Source organism: Hyperolius riggenbachi, chromosome 7, assembly GCF_040937935.1.
Source record: "Hyperolius riggenbachi isolate aHypRig1 chromosome 7, aHypRig1.pri, whole genome shotgun sequence".
Lineage (NCBI taxonomy): Eukaryota > Metazoa > Chordata > Amphibia > Anura > Hyperoliidae > Hyperolius > Hyperolius riggenbachi.
The window spans coordinates 246,861,382-246,886,844 of NC_090652.1; the positions used below are offsets into that span (position 1 = coordinate 246,861,382).

Sequence of the window (25,463 nt, forward strand, 5' to 3'; positions counted from 1 at the left end):
AAATAGATCGGTCCCGTCGATCGCGGCGTGCGGAAAATTACCGTCGATAGCCGCGGGTAAGGAGCGCATCGCTAGCGGCGTACGACCGATGCAGGTATACATTACCTGAAGCTGGCTCCCGGCATCTTCTCCGCATCACCTCCCGGCTCGCATCTTCTCCGCATCAGCTTACGCATCCCAGGATCAGCATAACTTCCTGTGTCACTGCAGTGACAGCGGAAGTACAAAGAGAGGGCGCTCTATTTGAACTTCCGCTGTCACTGGAGTAACAGAAAGTTATGCCGGAAGTCGGGATGCGGAAGCTGATGCGAAGAAGATGCCCGCGACCAGGCTTCAGGTAATGTATGCGGGGGCCCAGGGGGCGACAGCGGCAGCTCAGCAGATTGTGATCGGTTGCAGGCTGAAATCGATTCACAATCTGTTTGCAGTAAAGGCAGCCATACGATTCCTCTCTGATCAGATTCGATCAGAGAGGGATCTATCTGTTGGTCGAATCTGATGGCAAATCAACCAGTGTATGGCTACCTTAACTTGCTCTGCTGATGGTACCTTCACATATGAAGCAACATTTTTGGGTATCAAAAAAAGTGGGTACTTACCTCAGTAGAAGGAAGCCTCCGGATAATCCAGAGGCTTTCTTGTCCCTCAAGTCGTTTTAGTGATGGAACCCCAAAACGGGTTCCCAACTGCCTGTCCGCTATTTCTTCTTTCATGTCCTCTCGCTTCTTAAAACTTAATATGAATAAAACTGAACTAATAGTCTTTCCACCATCCCTGTCTACCTCTTTGCCTGATATTACAATAAATGTTAACAACACGTCTAATACTTCAGTTCCCAAAGCACGGTGCTTAGGGGTAATATTTGATTCTTCTCTCTCATTTACTCCTCACATTAACTCCCTAACCAGCTCCTGCCATCTCCAACTCAAAAACATAGCATGTATCTGACCTTTTCTCTCCCATGACACAACCAAAATGTTAGTGCATGCTCTTATTATATCTCTTATGCTTGGTGGACTTCCAACTAACAGACTAGCACCGCTCAATTCTGTACTGAACTCTGCTGCTCGACTTATTCATCAATCCTCTCGCTCTTCCTCTGCTGCTCCTCTCTGTCAAGCTCTTCACTGGCTACCAATTAACGAGAGGATTCAGTTCAAACTCTTAACCCTAACCTACAAAGCTCTCCACAATCTCTCTCCCCTGTAAATCTCCTCACTAGTCTCCAACCCAACCGCAACCTCAGATCTGCACACGAGCTTCTTTTATCTTCTTCTACAATTACCTCCTCACATTCACGTGTACAAGACTTCTCACGTGCCTCACCCCTCCTCTGGAATGCCCTTCTACAACACATCCGCCATTCTCCCACCTTTGAAATCTTTAAAAGCTCCCTCAAAACCCACCTTTTCCAACAAGCATATTCTCTAGCTTAGGCCATGCACCCACTAAATAACCTAATTACGCACTGCCTGTACATATACTGTATACTTCCCCACCTCTTGTTTCCACCCCATTCTTTAGATTGTAAGCTCGCAAGGGCAGGGCTCTCACCCTTTTGTGTCATGGAATGTTATTAATTTAACTGTTTGCACATTTTAGTCATCATGTTAAATCAAATTGTAATCAGCAGTGCTGTATTTTGTATCAGTGTTCATATTTGATGTATATCATTGTCTGCATCATTATGTATCCTTTGTTTGTTTTCTTACATTGTACAGTGCCACGGAATATGTTGGCGCTTTATAAATAAATAATAATAATAACTTCTTCAACAAGGGCTTATCGAACAGGTGCGTGTGGCTGTGCTCCCATCTGTGATGGAACTGCATAGGCACAGGATGCCCTGAGCCTGCGCAGTAGTACAAAGCCGCTCAGACTCAGCTTTCTCCATCCAGCATGAGTCATCCTGCGTCTTCACAGTGCAATCACAGACAGGTGCAGTTGCATGCGCCTTTTTTTTTGACAAGCTCCTGTTGACAAACCCAAAGTTTGCGGTTGCTCTCCCATACATGAAGGAGTGCAGACGCAAACTTCCAGAGGTGTCCCTCTACCGAAGTAAGTATTTGATTTCTCTCTATTTTAAACTTACAGGTTTGCTGTATGCAGACTGCGGCTGGGGGTTTCAACTCACTTTTTGTTGTCGCATCTGTGCACTGCCCTCCATGTCATATTCTAGCTCATTAGCTACTTCCTCCTTCCATCTGTGAAGTATATGAGATCACGCGTGAGTTAATCCCTCTGCTTTAGTTTAAATTTGAGTTCTGATCCGATTGATCATCCCTAGCTAAAAGAGACAGAAGAGCCCTTTTACTAAAAATCAATACTGAATGTAAATTTGCCTTCTTAAAACAGAAGGTATTTGTGATTATTCTGCTTTAACTACTTTGGCCTCCTGGACGTACTAGCTACACCCAGGAGGCCATGTGCGCGTCCGCGCGCTCCTGGGGCCGATCGCGCGCGTGCCTGTGAGCTCCCAGCCGCGGATCGTTAGCCCACGAATCAGTGAATCAGGCTATGGTGCCCGATCACTGATTCCTCTCACCCGCAGAAAAAGCGACAGCTTCTCTCAGAAGCTCCGCTTTTTCTGGCTGTTGCGTCCCCCATGCGTCCCTCTAAGCGTATGTTACGCTTAGAGGGAAGTCATGTAAACAAACTCATGGCCGCCATCTTGTGGCCAAAAAGTAAAACTACAACTAAAAGTAAAAAAAATAAAACTTAACACACATTTCCATTATAAAAGTAATGTTTACATCCCACCCTCCAAAAAAATACCCAAATAAAATGTTTAATATTAACAAAAAAAACATTACAATAATAATAAAAAAAAAAATGTAAATATTTACCTAAGGGTCTAAACTTTTTAAATATCAATGTAAAGATGAAATATTTCTATATTTTTTTTATTCTAAAAAATGCACCTTTATTTCCAAAGAAAATATTGTCGCCATACATTGTTATAGGGACATAATTTTAACGGTGTAATAACCGGGACATATGGGCAAATACAATACGTGAGTTTTAATTATGGAGGCATGTATTATTTTAAAACTATAATGGCTGAAAACTGAGAAATAATGCATTTTTTCCGTTTCTTTCTTATTCTTCCTGTTAAAATGCATTTACAGTAAAGTGGCTCTTAGCAAAATGTACCACCCAAGGAAAGCCGAATTGGTGGCGGAGAAAACAAGATATAGATCAGTTCATTGTGATAAGTAGTGATAAAGTTATAGGCTAATGAATGGGAGGTGAACATTGCTCGGATGCATAAAGTGAAAACGACTGAAGGCTGAAGTGGTTAAGTGAGCAACAGCGGCTACCTATGAATGGTATTGGTTAAAAGGAAATAAATATGGCAGCCTCCATATCCCTCTCATTACAGTTGTCCTTTAAAGTGAACCGAGCACCTTTTTAGCACTCAGGGCATTTCTATAGCACATGAAAAATGCATGCCAACAATCTGTTTCATTATTAAAAAAAACTTTTATTTTACCTTGTATTTTACAATCAAAGGAGTTTTAATAGGCTTTTTCAGCAGCCTGACCGTCTGCAGAAATCTCAGGAAGCTAATTGTTTTATTGAGCTAATTACCCAGAAGAAAACAATCTCTTTTCAACAAAAAAAGGGGGTGGGTAATTAGGACTGTTTCTTCAAAAACATTGTGTGTGTCAAACAGTCTAAATTACCCACCCCCTTTGTTGTTGAAAAGAGATTGTTTTCTTCTGGGTAATTAGCTCAATAAAACAATTAGCTTCCTGAGATTTCTGCGGACTGTCAGGCTGCTGAAACAGGCTATTAAAACTCCTTTGATTGTAAAATACAAGGTAAAATAAAAGTTTATTTTAATAATGAAACAGATTGTTGGCATGCATTTTTCATGTGCTATAGAAATGTCCTGAGTGCTAAAAAGGTGCTCGGTTCACTTTAAGCATTCCTTTGTCGTGAGGAAAGGCTGGATGAAACCATCCTTTTGCATGTGCACAAAAATAGGTTCTCTTCACACCTTGTGGATATTCTGATAAATACTTCAAGAGAATTTGGGGTTCCAGCTCTGTCAGTTCATTCTTTAAAATCTCAGAAAAGCCAATGAAGAGCTCACATTTGAAACTGGAATCATTCAAGTAAGTGTCACTGATACCTTCACAGAATTCAGTGACATAGTCCTCATCTGGCCTGTGAGTCTTCTGAACAATAGCACAAAAAAGGAGAGGTGATAAAGCTACAGGTAATCCCAATGATCACTAAACCACATAGAGTATCAAAAATTATCAAAATTCGTTTTATTTCAATGATATACACAAAAATGATTTTAAAAACAGCATGAGATGGCCATCCCACCACTCTGACAAACACACACCAATCACACTGCTGGCCAGACTGAAAAGGAAGGTCACACTAATCTGCAAGGCTCCAGTTCTGTGTTAGTATGTTAGGCCAAAAAGTTCCCACAGTGGCAAAGCAAGCAAGGCAAAGCGTAGATCCTACAAGTGGCTGTATATATGCAATCACTAATAACATGTATAGTTTCTCACCGCCTCATGGTCCCTCCATTCAATTGCAGACCTCAAAAAGACACACCAACTTGGTACAAGTCCACACAATCAGGGTGATGGAATACACCACCATGGGCTAGTACGTCTTCTGAACAGTTTGAAAGATAGGGATTGATGCGAGTGTTGCTATGGTAATGCATCTTAAATTACCATAACAATGCTTCCATGAACTTAAGTGAAGTTACACTTGAAACTGCATAAGGCATAGGTCCGTGGCCTAACCCAAGGACATGTGTTTGTATTTTAAAATGTGGAAAAGACAAAAGAAAGTGTGCGCACAGGTTCTGTGCAAATTAAGGGCTATAGCCCCCTGAACAGGCCTCTCTTTTGTATAAGCTAACTTATGCAGCAGTAAGCACAGTGGGGGGACCAGGCTCCTGGACAAGGACACTTCTCCAGCTCTCCACGTTGGATCCAACTTTCAGTGGTGGCGGCTGCAGGATCAGCTGCTGGGAAGCCAGTAAGAAACTTTCTTTTGCACTCCTTCTTTTGTCTTTTCTACAGTGCACCTCTTTGCATGCGGAGCAGCCTAGGTTTTGAAGTTGCCAACAGATCGCTTCCCTATAACTAATTGACTATTTTAGAATGTGAAGATATCCATGCTGCTGTTCTTTCTACATTGTCGTTTTACACCTTGCCTTTGGAAAGGACTTTGATCAATGTAATGTAATCGCTGATGCTTGGGACTTGTTTTTTCTTGTCACTGTCAATTAAGCTTCTATTCCTGAATAAAGTCCACAGCACCTAAGACTTATTCAACTCCTGGAAGTAGTTGCAAAAACAACCTAACACCCTGGACTGACTTCAAAAGTATTACTGAGAAAGAGATCTCAGACATCCTCCGTTGCCTCCGCCAGACAACCTGCGACCTGGACCCTGGACCAACTAAACATATGCTGAAATGCCCTGACCTGCTTGGTCCAGCATTTCACAAAATAGTAAATTGCTCTCTGCAAGCAGGGAGGTTTCCTAGCTCTCTAAAAGAAGGAATCATCAAGCCCCTTCTTAAAAAACCTTCCATGGATCCAGATGCTATAAGCAGCTACAGACCTGTCTCCAACCTCCCCTTCTTAGGTAAAGTTATTGAAAAGGCTGTCTATCTGCAACTTGTAACCAGTCTGTCAGTAAACAACATCCTGGACCCTCTACAGTCTGGCTTTAAGAAACACCACAGCTGTGAAACAGCCCTCATCCAAGTCTGCAACGACCTGCTCATTGCAAGGGACAGAGGGGAATGCTCCATCCTAATCCTGTTGGGTCTCTCAGCGGCTTTTGATACAGTTGACCACGAAATCCTGCTTAACAGACTGCAGGAGTACTGTGGCATCAGTGGATCAGTCCTCCAGTGGTTCATATCATTCCTGACTGACAGAACACAGAGAGTTTTCCTAGGTCCTATAATGTCCAAACCTGCACCTCTACAATTCGGAGTGCCACAAGGATCAATCCTGTCCCCTCTGCTGTTTGCAATCTACATGTTGCCACTCGGTACACTTATCCTACGTCATGGCCTGACGTACCACTGCTACGCCGATGACACACAGCCATACCTGTCCTTCAAACCTGGTGGAACAGACCCTACCCCAAAAATAAACTCTTGCTTAGCTGAGCTACAGGCATGGATGAATGATAACTGGTTGAAACTAAATGCTGACAAAACTGAGGTCCTGTTTGTCCAAAGCCAGCACTCGCCATCAAAACAGCTCTATCCTAAAGCAACACCAATCAGGATTGGGAATTCAGACATAAACAGCTCCAACCTTGTGCACAGCCTTGGCGTACTAATCGATGGGAAATTGAGTTTTAGAAACCAAATTTCATCTGTAGTTAAATCTTCCTACTTTCATCTGAAGAACATTGCAAAGATTAAACATCTGATTCCCCCAGAGGATCTTCCAACCCTAGTCCACGCCTTCATCACATCACGGCTGGACTACTACAATGCCCTTTATGCTGGCCTCCCCAAAAAGGACCGGCATCGCCTGCAATTAGTGCAGAATGCTGCTGCCATATTGCTAACAAAGCAGCCTTGCCACTGTCACATTCCACCGATCCTTCGCTCACTGCACTGGCTACCAGTAGAATGGAGAATACTCTTCAAGATTGGACTGCCGACAGTCAAATCCCTGCACAATCTGGGCCCTGGATACATGAAGGACCTGCTGAAGCTGCACCACACCTCTCACAACCTCAGATCAGCAAGTTCTATAAACTTGGTCACTCCCAGAGTGCACCTCAAAAAATCTGGAGATAAAGCCTTCTGTCATGCTGTCCCTACTCTTTGGAACTCCCTGCCACACCCAGTAAAGACAGCACCATCCCTGGAGCTATTCAAATTCAGACTGAAAAGCCACCTGTTTAGCCTGGCATTTCCAGACTTATAAAATTCTTCCTCTGTACCACAATGGTCGGAGCCATGCTTATGCGCTTTGAGTCCAATGGGAGAAAAGCGCTTTACAAATGTTATTTGTTGTTGTTGACTATGTGTGCTTTGATGGGCAGACCCTTGCACTTATCTATACTTGCATTGGTGTGTGTCCATGATCTCAAATTACATTTACATTACCAATGCAATGCTTGTGTTACCCATATGCCACGGGTCACGATAATTGCACAACGTGTGGTACTATGTTGGCATTAGTACTGGCAATATTGTTGTCCACTGTCTTCATACAGAAACATTAATGTCTTTTAGTGAATCAACCCGCTAGTTTCAGTAATTACAACACACAGTGGGTCTTTCAGGGCTGGATTTTCCGTAAGGCACTGTAGGCATGTGCCTACAGGCGCCTAATGATAAAAAGGCGTCTCACTCCCCTCCTCAAGCACCTCCCTTTCTCCTTCCCTATGCAGAGTCCTGATGAGAGAGTAAATGAGAGGTTACTCACCCAGCTCTTAGCATTCCACTGACGAAATCGATCTTCAGTCGGGGCACCTCTAGCTACTTAATATTGAGGGACCTTCTGGCTACCTAATAGAAAGGGGCACTTGTAGCAACCTATGACGGGCAAGAAAGTAAGGGAGAAGTGACAGCTGGGCCAGCCAGTACACTTGCGGTGAAGTTCGGCGGGTGTTTGTAGGTTCATGGAGGGTGAAGTCTAAAGTGCCAGATCATCTGTGCCTACAGGCTCCTGTGAGGTAAATCCAGGCCTGGGGTCTTTGCATAGCTGAACTGCAGCCTTAAAATGGTGGTGGTATTTGCAAACAAAAGCATAATCTACTCAAAAACCCAGACGTGAAGTTCTCCTTGTCACAAAAAAATGATGAAATCCCATCCAGATGGATGCCACAGAGAAGATGCAAGGTCATAAGACAAACTACGCAGGAAGATATTTTTGAACACTTGGCTGCAGGTATTAAAAAAGGGCCGTGATTGTTCTCAATGCGGAGAACTATAGAAGTGATAGAATCAGGCAACTCAATGATATGGACACATACATCCATTTATCCTCTGACCCAACCCCTGAAAATAAACCAGAATATAATTTATTGTTATCCATTGAGGAGACAATGGGAGTACTCATTATAGGCACAGTCAATGTTATTAACCACTGTATCCACCACTACAGTATATCTACATCCTCTGTGACTTCATCTAAGCCACGAGTCAGTAGATATACGTCTTGTAGCAGAAGCAGTGCTGTGCAGGATTGGGCCTCCTCCTGTGCACATTTCTGGCACTATCTGATGCAGCACTAATTAATGAACAGGAATATATGTTTCCTGAGCTAATGAGATTGATTTTTACCATTAAAAATACTTTTATTTTCTCAGTTTGTGGTGAAAAATACACTCTGTAGCCTTATTTCAGAATCAAAATATCTTCACCATAAATTGTGACAGGAACATAATCTAAGTTTTGTGATAAGCGGTAAGAATAGCCAAACAAAATTTGTGTTTTTATCTACAGTAGCACTTTTTATTTTTAAACTGGAATTGGTAAAACTGAGAAATAATGTGTTTTTTTCTATTTTTCTCCATGTTTTCCCATTAAAATGCATAGAAATCAAAATTGCTCGAGGGAAAAAATGTCATACAATGAAAGCCTAATTTGTCTTGAAAAAAAACCAATATATATTTCATTTCTGTGTCATAAGTAGGGATAAAGTTATTGCTAATTAAATAGGGACATAGCTAAACTGTCAAAACTGCTCTGGTCCATAAGTGGAAAACAAGGTCTGGATGTGAAGTGGTTAAAATTAGGCACCCCGTAATCCCAATATTATACCGCTTTATAAAAATTCATAAACTGTGTTGGTTAACTAAGGGTAAGTCCATTGTCTTGGGGACCGGATAATTTGGGGAACACCTTGGGGACTAGCTTGACTTATACCTACAACCTTTAATACAGAGACTTTCAGGAAGGACAAAGGTGGCCACTAACAATTCAATTCTTTTCATCCAATCTTACCATTCCTATGTAATATAAGGGAACTGCCTATAGTTATCCATTCAATATATTCACTAAGTTTACTCTTCTATTACATAGATTTGGTAAGATTAGATGAAAAATATTGGATCGTTAATGGCCACCCTTAGGATTAGTGTTGGGCGAACAGTGTTCGCCACTGTTCGGGTTCTGCAGAACATCACCTTGTTCGGGTAATGTTCGAGTTCGGCCGAACACCTGATGGTGTTCGGCCAAACTGTTCGGCCATATGGCCGAACTAAGAGCGCATGGCCGAACGTTACCCGAACGTTCAGCTAGCGCTGTGATTGGCCGAACGGGTCACGTGGTTCGGACCCGAACGCGCTCTGATTGGCCGAACGGGTCACGTGGTTCGGGTAAATAAATACCCGATCCACGTAATTTCTCCGCCATTTGTCTGTGGGTTTAGCTTTGGGTAGGCAGGCAGGGTAGTTCTCTCTCCAGCCAGGCTAGCCAGGATCCCCCGGTCATTGTGTCGCTGCTGGGAATAGTAGTACACCGCTCACCCACACTATATAGCATTGTGTTTACTGCCACTCTGTGTGTCTGCTGGGAACAGTAGTACACCGCTCACCCTGTATAGCATTGTGCTCTGTGTCGCTGCTGGGAATAGTAGTACACTGCTCACCCACACTATATAGCATTGTGTTTACTGCCACTCTGTGTGTCTGCTGGGAACAGTAGTACACTGCTCACCCTGTATAGCATTGTGCTCTGTGTCGCTGCTGGGAAAAGTAGTACACCGCTCACCCACACTATATAGCATTGTGTTTACTGCCACTCTGTGTGTCTGCTGGGAACAGTAGTACACCGCTCACCCTGTATAGCATTGTGCTCTGTGTCGCTGCTGGGAATAGTAGTACACCGCTCACCCACACTATATAGCATTGTGTTTACTGCCACTCTGTGTGTCTGCTGGGAACAGTAGTACACCGCTCACCCTGTATAGCATTGTGCTCTGTGTCGCTGCTGGGAATAGTAGTACACCGCTCACCCACACTATATAGCATTGTGTTTACTGCCACTCTGTGTCTCTGCTGGGAACAGTAGTACACCGCTCACCCTGTATAGCATTGTGCTCTGTGTCGCTGCTGGGAATAGTAGTACACCGCTCACCCACACTATATAGCATTGTGTTTACTGCCACTGTGTGTCTGCTGGGAACAGTAGTACACCGCTCACCCTGTATAGCATTGTGCTCTGTGTCGCTGCTGGGAATAGTAGTACACCGCTCACCCACACTATATAGCATTGTGTTTACTGCCACTCTGTGTCTCTGCTGGGAACAGTAGTACACAGCTCACCCTGTATAGCATTGTGCTCTGTGTCGCTGCTGGGAATAGTAGTACACCGCTCACCCACACTATATAGCATTGTGTTTACTGCCACTCTGTGTGTCTGCTGGGAACAGTAGTACACCGCTCACCCTGTATAGCATTGTGCTCTGTGTCGCTGCTGGGAATAGTAGTACACCGCTCACCCACACTATATAGCATTGTGTTTACTGCCACTCTGTGTGTCTGCTGGGAACAGTAGTACACCGCTCACCCTGTATAGCATTGTGCTCTGTGTCGCTGCTGGGAATAGTAGTACACCACTCACCCACACAATATAGCATTGTGTTTACTGCCACTCTGTGTGTCTGCTGGGAACAGTAGTACACTGCTCACCCTGTATAGCATTGTGCTCTGTGTCGCTGCTGGGAATAGAAGTACACCGCTCACCCACACTATATAGCATTGTGTTTACTGCCAGTCTGTGTCTCTGCTGGGAACAGTAGTATACCGCTCACCCTGTATAGCATTGTGCTCTGTGTCGATGCTGGGAATAGTAGTACACCGCTCACCCACACTATATAGCATTGTGTTTACTGCCACTCTGTGTGTCTGCTGGGAACAGTAGTACACCGCTCACCCTGTATAGCATTGTGCTCTGTGTCGCTGCTGGGAATAGTAGTACACCGCTCACCCACATTATATAGCATTGTGTTTACTACCACTCTGTGTCTCTGCTGGGAACAGTAGTACACCGCTCACCCTGTATAGCATTGTGCTCTGTGTCGCTGCTGGGAATAGTAGTACACCGCTCACCCACACTATATAGCATTGTGTTTACTGCCACTCTGTGTGTCTGCTGGGAACAGTAGTACACCGCTCACCCTGTATAGCATTGTGCTCTGTGTCGCTGCTGGGAATAGTAGTACACCGCTCACCCACACTATATAGCATTGTGTTTACTGCCACTCTGTGTGTCTGCTGGGAACAGTAGTACACCGCTCACCCTGTATAGCATTGTGCTCTGTGTCGCTGCTGGGAATAGTAGTACACCGCTCACGCACACTATATAGCATTGTGTTTACTGCCACTCTGTGTCTCTGCTGGGAACAGTAGTACACCGCTCAGCCACCACTGTATAGCATTGTGTTTACTGCCACTCTGTGTCTCTGCTGGGAACAGTAGTACACCGCTCACCCACCACTGTATAGCAATGTGCTCTGTGTCGCTGCTGGGAACAGTAGTACACCGCTCAGCCACACTATATAGCATTGTGTTTACTGCCACTCTGTGTCTCTGCTGGGAACAGTAGTACACCGCTCACCCACCACTGTATAGCATTGTGCTCTGTGTCGCTGCTGGGAATAGTAGTACACCGCTCACCCACCACTGTATAGCATTGTGCTCTGTGTCGCTGCTGGGAACAGTAGTACACTGCTCACCCACCACTGTATAGCATTGTGCTCGGTGTCGCTGCTGGGAATAGTAGTACACCGCTCACCCACCACTGTATAGCATTGTGCTCTGTGTCGCTGCTGGGAACAGTAGTACACCGCTCACCCACCACTGTATAGCATTGTGCTCTGTGTCGCTGCTGGGAATAGTAGTACACCGCTCACCCACCACTGTATAGCATTGTGCTCTGTGTCGCTGCTGGGAATAGTAGTACACCGCTCACCCACTACTGTATAGCATTGTGCTCTGTGTCGCTGCTGGGAATAGTAGTACACCGCTCACCCGCCACTGTATAGCATTTAAGTACTGCCACTGTACTGCTGCCAGTCAGCGTGTACTTTAAGGATAAGTGAAATGAAGAAGAAATCCTGTGAAAGAGGGAGGGGCAAGGGAAGAGGTGTTCCCCCTGACAGTTCATGTACAGGCCACAGTGGAGCACCGAAGAAAACCCACTCAATACCACCCATGTTGTCCAGGAAATCAACCCTCACAAATCCAAAAGAACAGGACCAGATAATTAATTGGATAACCTCTCAAGCGTCCAGCAGTGGGTTAAGCAGCACCAGCACATCACGCACGAGGTCCGAGTCCTCAGCCAGTTACAAGGAGCCAGTGGGCACAAAGCTGACACAACCGGCAGCGACACCACGCACACAACTGCCAAATAACCAGTCCGAAGAATTTCCTCAGGACACAATGGGGTATTCGCAGGAGCTATTCCCAGCCCAACAAACTTCCACCTTTCAAAGGTCAATGGAACAGCCAGAAATTTTGTGCCCGGATTCACAACCATTGACTGTGGGATGCACCGCGCACTGAAATGCAAGGCGAGTCCGAGGAGGACTTTAAAACCCAAATCCCAGAGCAAGTTGGGCAGGAGGGGTTTCAATTGCAGGAGGTCGGCCGAGCAGATCTTGAAGACGACGTTGGAGTGTGCTGCGCAGAGGTTGTTGTGGGGAGCTCTACTCCACGGCGGCGGCCCAAAATCACATATGACGAGTTTGAGGAGATGGAAGAGGAGGAGGGTATGGACAATGTTGACAGAGACCCAGATTTTGTATGTGAAGGAGAACATCGCCGTCGTAGCAGCGCAGATGAGTCTGTTGAAGAACCCACTGCTGCACGAGTTCGCCTTGTGCCACAAGGTAGGCGGCGCGAAATTTCAGGCACCACAAGCGTGGAAGTTCAAGTGAGACGCAAAAGAGGCGCAAACAGAAATCGCCAGCAAGGCAGGTGCTCCAAAGTCTGGCCTTTCTTTGAAGACTGCAGTGAGGATGGTACCATGGTGATTTGCAAGGTGTGCAAGACCCGCTTGAGCAGGGGGAAACATATTAACAACCTCTCCACCACCAGCATGACCCGCCACATGGTATCCAAACATCCCACTCTGTGGGCAAATACGGCAGGACAGGGTACCAGCAACACTACCTCCCTTGGGGTCACCAGACTCACCACCAGACCCTCCTCAGCAGCAGCAGTAGCCCAGCCATTGCGTGGTTCACAACAACATTCACAAACATCAGACGACGCTGACACTGTCACTTTCCGGAATAGTGCTCTTGAGGTCTCCCAGTCATCAAACACAACAACCAACAGCCGTTCAGTGTGCAGCCCTACGGTTCAGTTGTCTGTCTCGGAGATGCTTGAGCGCAAGAGGAAATTGCCAGCAAATGACCCCCGGGCCGTGGCACTAACAGCCAGCATAGCCAAGCTTCTGGCCTGCGAAATGCTGCCATATCGAGTGGTGGAGACAAACAGCTTCAAGGGCATGATGTCAGTGGCCATCCCACGTTACGTGGTTCCCAGCCGCTACCACTTTGCGCGCTCTGCAGTGCCTGAGTTGCATGAGCACGTGGTCAGCAAAATAACCCGAAGCTTGAAGAATGCCGTTGCCTGCAAGGTTCACCTCACCACTGACACCTGGACGAGTGCATTCGGCCAGGGTCGATACATCTCCCTTACCGCGCACTGGGTGAACCTTGTGGAGCCTGGCAGCGATTCCTCACCTGCTACGGCGCGGGTGTTGCCCACGCCGCAAACAGCTCCACTCCCGTCCCTCCCACTGGATAACAACAGCAGCACCTACCTCTCTGACTCCTTCTCCTCCAACGCATCTCAAAGCTGTACCTCATCCGGAAACGCTAACCCAGCAGCAGTAGGATCGTGAAAGCAGTGCAGCACAGCTGTTGGCATGCGTCAGCAAGCGTTGCTGAAGCTGATCTGCCTTGGGGATAAGCAGCACACAGGGGAGGAAATTTGAAGGGGAATAAAGGAACAGACGGATTTGTGGCTGGCACCGCTGGACCTGAAACCGGGCATGGTTGTGTGTGATAATGGGAGTAATCTCATTCGCGCTTTAAGGTTGGCTAAGCTGACACACATCCCTTGCCTGGCACACGTGATGAACCTAGTAGTTCAGCGGTTCCTGAGGACATACCCAGGCGTGGCCGATCTTCTGTTGAAGGTGCGACGAGTGGCCAAACATTGTAGAAATTCCAGTACTGCTTCGGGGGCACTCGCCAAGATGCAGGAGCGCTTCAATCTCCCCCACCATCGCTTGCTGTGTGATGTCCCTATGCGCTGGAATTCTACGCTGCACATGCTAGCCCGCTTTTGCGAGCAGAAGAGTGCAGTGGTCCAGTACATAACGGCGCAGTACCGAGGCGCATCCGGACAGCTGCCAAGCTTCTGTGGATCCGATTGGGCCAACATGTTGGACCTCTGCCAAGTCCTCCAAAATTTTGAGCAATCCACGTTGCTTGTGAGCAGTGACAACTCTTCAGTCAGCATTACCATACCACTGCTGTGTTTACTGAAGAAGTCAATGTTGAAAATCAAGGAAACAGCAGTCATGATGCAACTGGGGGAATCTGAAGGAGAAAACGATCAGCGTGATGATACCAACATCAGGCCATCTGCCTCAGGAAACGCTGGCCCCAGCAGCTATGACGAAGAAGAGGAGGAGGAACAGCTGGAGTTGGAGCAGGAATTTCATGCCACCACTGACGAGGGCCAGATCGGTGCATGTTGGACTTCCACAATTCAGCGCGAATGGTCAGCAGAAGCAGACCAGGAAGAAGGTGACGACTATGATGCATCACACCTATCACAACGCTCACAAGAGGATGATGAGGATTCTGGCAGGACTCTGGCACACATGGCTCAATTCATGCCAGACTGCATTGAACGCGACCCACGCATTGTGCGCATTCTGGACAACACCAATTACTGGGTTTATACCCTTCTGGATCCACGGTACAAACACAATGTTCCAAAACTGCTTGAAGAAAGAGTCAGACATGTCAAAATGGAAGAATACCAGCAGGCCCTTGTGGAGACTTTAGAGAGGAGATTGACATCCTCCCCCTCCTCTAGCCAGTTGTACGCCGACAGACTGACTTCCGCAAACCCAGGACGACCAGGAGGGCAGCAAACAACACAAGCCGCAGCTAGTGCCCAAAAGGGAATGGTATCGGCAGTGTCCTTGGAGTGGGAAAATTTTCTGACACCCATGCAGCAGCCCACAGAACAGCAAGCGTGCAGATCCACCTCCAACACCGATCGCCTGGAGAAGATGGTCAAGGACTACATGTCAGATGGCGTAGCTGTGTTGAACAATCCATCTGCACCCTTCAACTATTGGGTATCGAAGCTAGACACCTGGCACGAACTGGCAATGTACGCAATAGAGGTGCTGGCTTGCCCGGCAGCCAGCGTTATGTCGGAACGCTGTTTCAGTGCTGCCGGAGGCATCGTCACAGATCGGCGTATCCGCCTCTCCACAGAAAATGCAGACCGTCTGACTCAAATTAAAATGAATCAATCCTGGATTGGAAACGACTATGCAACACTCCTGGACCCCAACCAAGTAACATGAACAATGACCATCTGTGATGGGTTAGCGTTTCCGGTCCCTGTTTATTGAACCTCTTATCTGTATTACATTTATGACTGCATGGCGGCAAAAAGCATGCTATCCGCACGCTTCTTGTCCTCATGCAAGGCCTGGGTTGTTGTGTCTCAAAGCGTGGCCTTCTCCTCCTGTGCCTCCTCCTGTTCCATCACGTGTGCTGCTGCTGGGTTAGCGTTGCCAGTCCCTGTTTATGGAACCTCTTATCTTTATTACATTTATGACTGCATGGCGGCAAAAAGCATGCTATCCGCACGCTTCTTGTCCTCATGCAAGGCCTGGGTTGTTGTGTCTCAAAGCGTGGCCTTCTCCTCCTGCGCCTCCTCCTGTTCCATCACGTGTGCTGCTGCTGGGTTAGCGTTGCCGGTCCCTGTTTATAGAACCTCTTATCTTTATTACATTTATGACTGCATGGTGGCAAAATGCATGCTATCCGCACGCTTCTTGTCCTCATGCAAGGCCTGGGTTGTTGTGTCTCAAAGCGTGGCCTTCTCCTCCTGCGCCTCCTCCTGTTCCATCACGTGTGCTGCTGCTGGGTTAGCGTTGCCGGTCCCTGTTTATGGAACCTCTTATCTTTATTACATTTATGACTGCATGGCGGCAAAATGCATGCTATCCGCACGCTTCTTGTCCTCATGCAAGCCCTGGGTTGTTGTGTCTGAAAGCGTGGCCTTCTCCTCCTGCGCCTCCTCCTGTTCCATCACGTGTGCTGCTGCTGGGTTAGCGTTGCCGGTCCCTGTTTATGGAACCTCTTATCTTTATTACATTTATGACTGCATGGCGGCAAAAAGCATGCTATCCGCACGCTTCTTGTCCTCATGCAAGCCCTGGGTTGTTGTGTCTGAAAGCGTGGCCTTCTCCTCCTGCGCCTCCTCCTGTTCCATCACGTGTGCTGCTGCTGGGTTAGCGTTGCCGGTCCCTGTTTATGGAACCTCTTATCTTTATTACATTTATGACTGCATGGCGGCAAAAAGCATGCTATCCGCACGCTTCTTGTCCTCATGCAAGGCCTGGATTGTTGTGTCTGAAAGTGTGGCCTTCTCCTCCTGCGCCTCCTCCTGTTCCATCACGTGTGCTGCTGCTGGGTTAGCGTTGCCAGTCCCTGTTTATGGAACCTCTTATCTTTATTACATTTATGACTGCATGGCGGCAAAAGCATGCTATCCGCACGCTTCTTGTCCTCATGCAAGGCCTGGGTTGTTGTGTCTGAAAGCGTGGCCTTCTCCTCCTGCGCCTCCTCCTGTTCTATCACGTGTGCTGCTGCTGGGTTAGCGTTGCCGGTCCCTGTTTATGGAACCTCTTATCTTTATTACATTTATGACTGCATGGCGGCAAAATGCATGCTATCCGCACGCTTCTTGTCCTCATGCAAGGCCTGGGTTGTTGTGTCTCAAAGCGTGGCCTTCTCCTCCTGCGCCTCCTCCTGTTCCATCACGTGTGCTGCTGCTGGGTTAGCGTTGCCGGTCCCTGTTTATGGAACCTCTTATCTGTATTACATTTATGACTGCATGGCGGCAAAATGCATGCTACCTGTGCAAAGAAAACAGACATTTCCCGCATTTAAAAGACAGTTTTCCCTTTGAAACTTTAAAATCGATTTTCTCAAAAACTATAAGCTCTTTTTGCTAATTTTTTTTCCTCTTGTACCCACTCCCAAGGTGCACATACCCTGTAAATTTGGGGTATGTAGCATGTAAGGAGGCTTTACAAAGCACGAAAGTTCGGGTCCCCATAGACTTCCATTATGTTCGGAGTTCGGCGCGAACACCCGAACATTGCGGCCATGTTCGGCGAACGTTCGCGAACCCGAACATCCAGGTGTTCGCCCAACACTACTTAGGATACCAACACCTTTGAGGGTTTTTGTTGGAATAGGGATTACAAATTGGGGATAGTTGATGTAATATCCCTTTATTCATCTATTCCTCATAGACTTGCGATATCTGCATTAGAATTTCCCCATGTCTAGTGTTTTGCCTATTCTGCCACCTTAAAGGGAACCTTAGCTGAGAGGGATATGGATGTTTCCTTTTAACCAATATCAGTTGCTTGTTAGTCCTGCTGATCACTTTGTCTATACACAGAAGAAGGCAAAGGAGATTAGCACCAGATGCTAAGATGGGCAGACAGTGGGGGTTGCAGGTGTAGATGACCGTGCCTCTAGACCAACCAGAAAATGTTATTGGCACACAGAGAGAAAAGAATCCGTGCACCAGTCAATGTGAAGCAAATCTTGAACCTTAAATGCATCCCCATAAATACACCTGACAAGCAGTAACATTGAGGCCCGACAGCCTGCGAAACGGCTGTCAGGCCTCCACTTGTCAGGTGTATTTATGGGGATGAGTTAAAGGTGTGTTCAAGATTTGCTTCACAATCACTGGTGCCCGGATTCTTTTCTCTCTGCCTGCCAATGATCTCTTTGGCGGCAGTAGTGGCTGAATCACACACCTGAAACAAGCATGCAGCTAATCCAGTCTGACTTCAGTCAGAGCACCTGATCCGCATGCTTGTTCAGGGGCTGTGGCTAAGAGTATTAGAGACACAGGATCAGCAGGAGAGTCAGGCAACTGGTATTGTTTTAAAAGAAAAAATCCATGTCATTCTCAGTTTAGGTTCCTTTTAACCACTTGTCGACCAGGGGTGATTTGCCTGATCTGTGCTGCGTGGGCTCTCCTCACTTGTGCCTAACACTCAAGCCCGATTCCTAACCCTATCATCTGTGTAATATGGCCGCCATATGCATCTATGTTAATAGTGGTGATCAGCGCATATTTTAGGTAATTTGGGCAGTGGAGGCGCCCAATACAATAGCATTTGCTGGGGCCGCCTTCTATACAAACTATGTCTCATGAGCTCAACTGACACTCGTGCCCGCGGTGATCCTGACACTTCCAGAAGTGCAGCATAGTTCCTGGTGTGGCAATTGTGGCATCCCTGCGGTGGTGCGCATTCACACATGTTCAGGAGACTCTGTAGGACAGGAGCATTTGGCCACGGGTCGTCCTACACTCAAAGACACTAACAGCTGCATTCTAATGAGCCTTCAGTAAGTTTCCCCATGTAGTACAGGAAGTGCTTCAGGATTGGCTGGTTAATTGTGTGACTGGTACTGACTGGTGAGTGGCAGTATATAATCAGGCTTCAGTGTGCACTAGTTGCCCTTGATAGCATTAGTACTTGCTAGCTGCTGGGTGTGCTACTGTGGTTCCTTTGATCTCTTGTTGTGACCATTTGCCTGAAAATTGAGCTCCCATTAGGTTGCTGCCTAGACTGACCTTGTGCTTAAACTTAGACTACTCTTCTGATTGCCTCCTGGTTGATGGCATTGATCTCTCTCTGTATGACCCTGGACTGTCGACCCTTCTGTCTGCCTGTGTGTATCCTGGTTTGGGCTGGTGGTACCTTTATCTTCTGCCTTTCAGTCTCTTTACCTTGCACACTAAGGCCTGGGTGTAACCGCGTGCTGGGTAGATGCAACTAGTCTCCAGAGGCTGAGCAGGGACTCGGCCAATAGAGTGAAGACTGTGGTGTAGACTGGGGCATAGGAGACTGATTAGAAAGCAAGGGACCTATCAGTCCTTACACTATGGCTACAAATAGTGGGGCCTTGGCATAACGTAGGTACCTATGGTGCACCCAAATTGAATGCTTCAACCACAGTCTCACTACTGCTCACTGCATGTCTCCTTCAGCAAACTGCCTCCATAAATGACTAAACAAATATTTGCCTGGTGAAAGTCCACTTACATATAAATATCAACTTTGTATTTACTGGACTGGAATTTTAGTTTATGTCATTTTACAAGATTATTCACAGTGATGAGTGTGAAAGTTGAAAAATATTTTCATTCATACAACGTATGTGTCCCTGTCCCCGCATCAGTATAAAACCGGCAGATTGTTGTAACAGACTATTTAACAGCATATTTCAAGTCATCCATGAAAATACTACAAATTAAAACAATATGGAATATTTTCATTTACTGTACTAACATTAGAGGAAGCATATGAAACAAGGTAAGCCAAAATGTAAACGCTTCACTCAGCCAATAAATTAGACACTAAAAAATATTACCCACAGAAGTACGATGGAAATATAGTTAAGATTTTAACATTAAATGCCTATATAATAACAAAGCAAACTTCACTTTCATCTTGCTACATTGTCTCTCATTACACTATTAAAAGAAGGGAAAAAAATCCACTATTTAATGATTTCTACAGTAGTGAGACAAAATGACTGTTTTACTTTCAATGGATGTGGACAATGTCATGAAAGCTGTTGCTTTAGGGTATGTTTTACAGCCCAGAGCATTGAAGTCCCACCATGTGCAGGTCCTGTTCCAATTTATAGCTTTCTTGTACAGTAATAGAACACTATAAACTAAAGCATAATTCTATGGTTACATGTACAAGATGAAATCCGGTGCTTTAAACAACACACGATTCGAGTTTAAATCCTCCAAAAGTCAAGCACAGAGATGTCTACAGACTCTACAGCATATATGGACATAAAGTTCCATGAAACATTAGCATTCATAATTAACAGAATTAGCTTCTGAGAATCCTTACATTTACATTTAAACTAATTTCCTCCTCTTCCATTTTGTAAATAAGTAAAGCATATCACCATATCCCCAAAAAGGACCTGAAGCTTTATAAACTAAGGCCCATATGCAATTCAATTTTTCACCTAAGTTTTCTCCAAAGTGACATTTTCACAGGTTGTAAATGGAATGCACACAAAGGGGACAAGGAAGAGGGGGGGGGGGGGGGGGGGCAGCAGGACACAAGGTACAAAAGGGACATAATAATTGTGGGGAGAAGATCCATAAGACACCCCTGCACAATGGACGCACAAGTGTTAGTACATATTTTTTTCCCTAGTTTTTATACTCTAAACCTAGGTGCATCTTATGGTCGGGTGTGTTTTATGGTCCAAAAAATATGGTAATTGCGAACTGGCCTAAGTGAGAAATAGAAAATGTTACAACCAAACGTTGGTTAGGTATATACAAGCACAGAGTATACAAGTTTACTCCGGCGCAAACATTATAGGAACTGAAAAGCAGTATAACTATATAGTCTACAAAAATGAGCCTTTGGTAGAACACATTTAAAGGAACACTATCAATTAAAACAACATTTTTAACACTCTATATTAGGGTACACATTACCACTAGTGCTAGGGGCACTTTATTTATTCACCCAGTTCTCTCTCCCTGCTTAAAGCGGAATATAACCCTGCATTTCAACTTTGCTCTAAAACATTATTTACAGTATATTATATGCAACCAGCAATTTTTTTTTTTACTAGACCAGCATTGGAAGGGTTATACAGGGCTTTAAAGTTCCTGGAGATTTCTGCAGATGCATCCGAAGCTGACATAGATACATTTTGTTTACATAAATGTATCTAAGTGTTGAATGTGACTCACTCTCTCTGACTGAGAAGGAGCTGGAGGACAGCTAAAGAGTGTGTAACATTTCTCAATAGATACATTTAACTAAATAGAATGTAACAATCTGAACTTCTGCATATCTCTCCACGGAACTTTAAACTGTGTTTAACCCTTCCAACGCTGGTCTAGTGAAAAAAAAATGCTTTTTGCATATAATATGCTGTAAATAATGTTTTAGAGCAAAGTTGAAATGCAGGGTTATATTCCGCTTTAAAATCATCCCTCATTCCTCACACAGCACACAAATATACTTTACTGTGTCACAGCATGCAGGAGAGTCTGAGGAGGTAACAGGTAACTAGATGTGCTATAATATAGCTAGTAGTCAGGGGTGATGTATATACACTACTCCTGACTGACTGACTGGCTTGCTTGTGATGATGCACTCCAGGCTGCATCTAATGTAAAGTAATTTATGGTTCATTTTACTCTGAAAGAAACTTAATTCTTAATTGTATATGTTTACATATATTTTACATTTTAAGACTTTCGTGACAGAGGTCCTTTAAAGTCCCTGTCCTAACCTCTCTAGAGTTACCCACCTTAGGGGTCTATGACACAGCCAGGAATTCCAACCACGTAACTGCTAAGAATCATCCCAATAAACAAATAACTTCAAGTTACTGTATTTGTTTTATTTATATGAAGAGACAGAAAATTAACAAAAAATCCAGAAACAACACATTAAATAAAAATTATAAATGGTTTTGCATGTCATTGAATGAAATAAGAATTTGATCCCCTACAGTCCACACATAATTCTGGCTCCCACAGATTGGTTATGTGCTCATGTGGAACACAGATTACAATCAATTATAGATGCTCCCGATCTCAACTCATTATGTGCATAAAGCGCACCTGTCCACAGAATCAGTTTCTTCCATTACAACCTCTCCATCCTCATGTAACGATCGGTGTAACACAGAGAGGGTCTGATTACTGGTGAACTGCAGTATCACAGAGAATACAGAATATACCCGATTATTGGTGATCTGCAGTATCACCGATAATCAGATATATCTACTAACCTCTGGACACCTGATATAACAAGTGAGTGTTAGATGCAACAGTATACTTTGAGTACGGCACAGAAGTATGTTCCTTCTGATGGCCTAGAGTCTCTCCCGGGGGAGGAGCTAGGCTGAGAGTAGGAAGGACAGAGCGTGAGTGACACCAGTGAGAGGGTGTCACTAACAGGTCTGGGAACTGCCTCTAACAGTAAGGCCAGTTCTCAAGGTCGGGCAAGCCAGGTCGTTAACACACAGACAGATAAGGTACAGATTCAGGAGACAGATACGGAATCCAATAAACAGGCAGGGTTTGGCAACGGAGTATCAGAATAGCAAGGTACAGAATCAGGAGGCAAATACGGGTCCAGGAACGATCAGAGTTTGGCAACAGGATATCAGAAATAGCAAGGTACAGAATCAGAGTTCAGAGGAATAGTCAGGCAGGCAGAAGGTCATAACAAATATAACAGTTCAATATTACTAATGCTAAGGTGTGAGTTCCTTGATCATCAACACCTTTGGAAATTATGCTAGAACACAGATACAGACAAGGTCTGAGTGCTACCACGTAGTGATCGCAACGGCAGACAACCAGAGAATGACCAGCACCCAGTATATATACTATAGCGCTCTCCAGCGCCACCCCTAAGTGCTGGACCAATGGAAAGTGGTGAAAATGTCAGCTGACCCGCTTGGTCAGCTGACTCTTCTCTGTCTGTCATATAAACTCTGCCTCTCAGCGCGCGCGCACGTCCTTCTGAACCTGTGTGGACTAGCAGTCCCAGCCACACCAGACATGTCTTGCAATGTATCTGCTGATTCGGGCGCGGGGGCCGCCGCCCCGCTCTCCAAGCAAGCGGCGGCTTCCCCGCGTCCAACCAAAATGTCCGTAGTATTGCTATGCGCGCAATCCGCTGCATCCAACGCGGACTCCACCGCTCTGCCCATGCGGCGGTTTCTTCGTGTTGTGCCACCATGTTGGGCGCGGAAACAGCCGCCTCACTCTGAGCGTTTGCGGCGGCTTTTCCGCGTTTCCTCACAGTACCCCCCCCCCCCCCCCGAGGAGTGGACTCCGGACAGCTCCTACCAGGCTTCTCAGGATGCAACGCGTGGAACTCCCTTCTCAATTTGTCAGCATGCATGCGACATTCAGGTACCCATGATCTCTCCTCAATACCATACCCTTTCCAATGAACCAGATATTGTACTGAGTTCTGAACTATACGTGAGTCTAAAATCTTCTCTACTTCGTACTCAGGTTGGTCATTTACCATCACAGGAGGAGTGGGACCCACAAGGACTGCTGGCTTAAGCAGGGATACATGAAAGGATCTTACGCCACGCATGCTGGCAGGAAGATCAATGGCATAAGTAACATCGTTGATCTTTCTAGTTACTGGAAACGGACCCACATACCTGGGCCCCAACTTGGCTGAGGGCTGTTTCAAGGTCAAGTGACGTGTGGACACCCAGACTAAGTCTCCTGGTTGAAACCTCCACTCTAAGGAACGTTTTTTGTCAGCTTGACCTTTTTGACTTTGAAACGCCTTCTCCAAATTATTTTTCACGATCCACCACATGTCTTTAAATGACCTTTGCCAGGCCTCCAGAGCTGGAAACGGAGTGGAGGCTACTGGCGATGGGGAGAATTTAGGCAACTTCCCGATCACTATCTGAAATGGACAGAATCCCGAGGAAGAACTTTTCAAATTATTGTGCGCAAATTCTGCGAAGGGCAAGAACTTGACCCAATCATTTTGCGCTTCTGCAACGTAACACCTCAAAAACTGTTCCAATGATTGATTGACTCTTTCAGTCTGACCATTGGTCTGTGGGTGGTAGCCCGATGAAAATGACAGTTCCATGCCCATTTGGTGACAAAATGCCCTCCAAAATCTTGAAACAAATTGGACTCCCCGATCTGATACTATGTTTTCCGGAATGCCATGCAATCGGAAAACGTGGCTGATGAACAAATCAGCCAACTCCTGGGCCGAGGGGAGTCCTTTCAAGGGCACAAAATGGGCCATTTTACTAAAGCGGTCGACTACCACCCAAATGACCGACATGCCCTCAGACCTGGGAAGCTCACCCACAAAATCCATGGACAAGTGGGTCCACGGCTCACTCGGGGTGGGCAAGGGCTGCAACGTTCCCACAGGTGCCAGCCGGGAGGGCTTACTCTTCGCACACACCGCACACTCTCTAACATACTCCTTGCAATCTGTTGCCAGAGAAGGCCACCAAGCGCACCTGGCAACAAGATCCTGTGTTCTGGAGGCCCCAGGGTGTCCCGCATTTTTGTGTGAGTGGAACATCTGTAAAATCTGAAGACGGAATGGCAGTGGTATAAACATAACCCCTTTGGGCTTCCCCTCCGGGACGTCCTGCTGAAAGGGACCTAAAGTCTCTGTCCAATCTTCCCAAGTCTCAGTTGTTGCTAGTACCAGTTTCTGTGGGACAATGGTCTCTGGGGCGGAGGGCTGTGCTGTCTCCGGCTCAAAGCATCTGGACAGGGCATCTGCCTTAATGTTTTTGCTACCTGGAGTGTACGTAATTATAAATCTGAACCTCGAGAAGAACAATGACCATCGAGCCTGAAGGGGGCTTAATCTCTTAGCTCCCTCGATGTATTCCAAATTTTTGTGATCAGTGTAAACTGTAATCGTATGTTCTGCTCCTTCCAACCAATGACGCCATTCTTCAAAGGCCAATTTGATGGCCAGGAGGAGCTCCCTGTTGCCTATATCGTAGGTTCTCTCTGCCGGAGAGAACCTACGAGAAAAATAGGCACATGGGTGCAATCTACCCTGCAACCCTGACCGCTGGGACAGCACAGCCCCTACCCCGACCTCCGAGGTGTCCACCTCAACAATAAAGGGATAGGAGGTGTCAACGTGTCTTAGGATGGGTGCAGAGCAAAACAAATCTTTCAGAGTGGAGAATGCATGCAGAGCCTCTGGAGACCAGTGGGTAGTATCTGCCCCTTCGCAACGGCAGACAACCAGAGAATGACCAGCACCCAGTATATATACTAGAGATGTCGCGAACCTCCGATTTTCGGTTCGCGAACTTCCGCAGAAGGTTCGGTTCGCGGAAAAATTCGCGAACCGCAATAGACTTCAATGGGGAGGCGAACTTTGAAAAATAGAAAAAATTATGCTGGCCACAAAAGTGATGGAAAAGAGGTTTCAAGGGGTCTAACACCTGGAGGGGGGCATGGCGGAGTGGGATACATGACAAAAGTCCCGGTGAAAAATCTGGATGTGACGCAAAGCAGCGTTTTAAGGGCAGAAATCACATTGAATGCTAAATTGGAGGCATAAAGTGCTTTACAACATCTTGCATGTGTATACATCAAACAGGG

The 25,463-nt window shown here is 46.0% G+C and overlaps 1 protein-coding gene across 2 annotated transcripts in view; it reads right to left on the reverse strand.

Annotated features, from left to right (window-relative positions):
- Window positions 1-25,463, reverse strand: part of HOXD3 (homeobox D3) — a 328,853-nt gene that overhangs the window by 276,149 nt on the left and 27,241 nt on the right. For both annotated transcript variants that reach the window (XM_068245450.1, XM_068245449.1), the window contains exon 2: window positions 2,135-2,204. The gene's annotated coding sequence lies outside the window, so the exon portion shown is untranslated. The remainder of the gene's footprint in view (window positions 1-2,134; window positions 2,205-25,463) is intronic.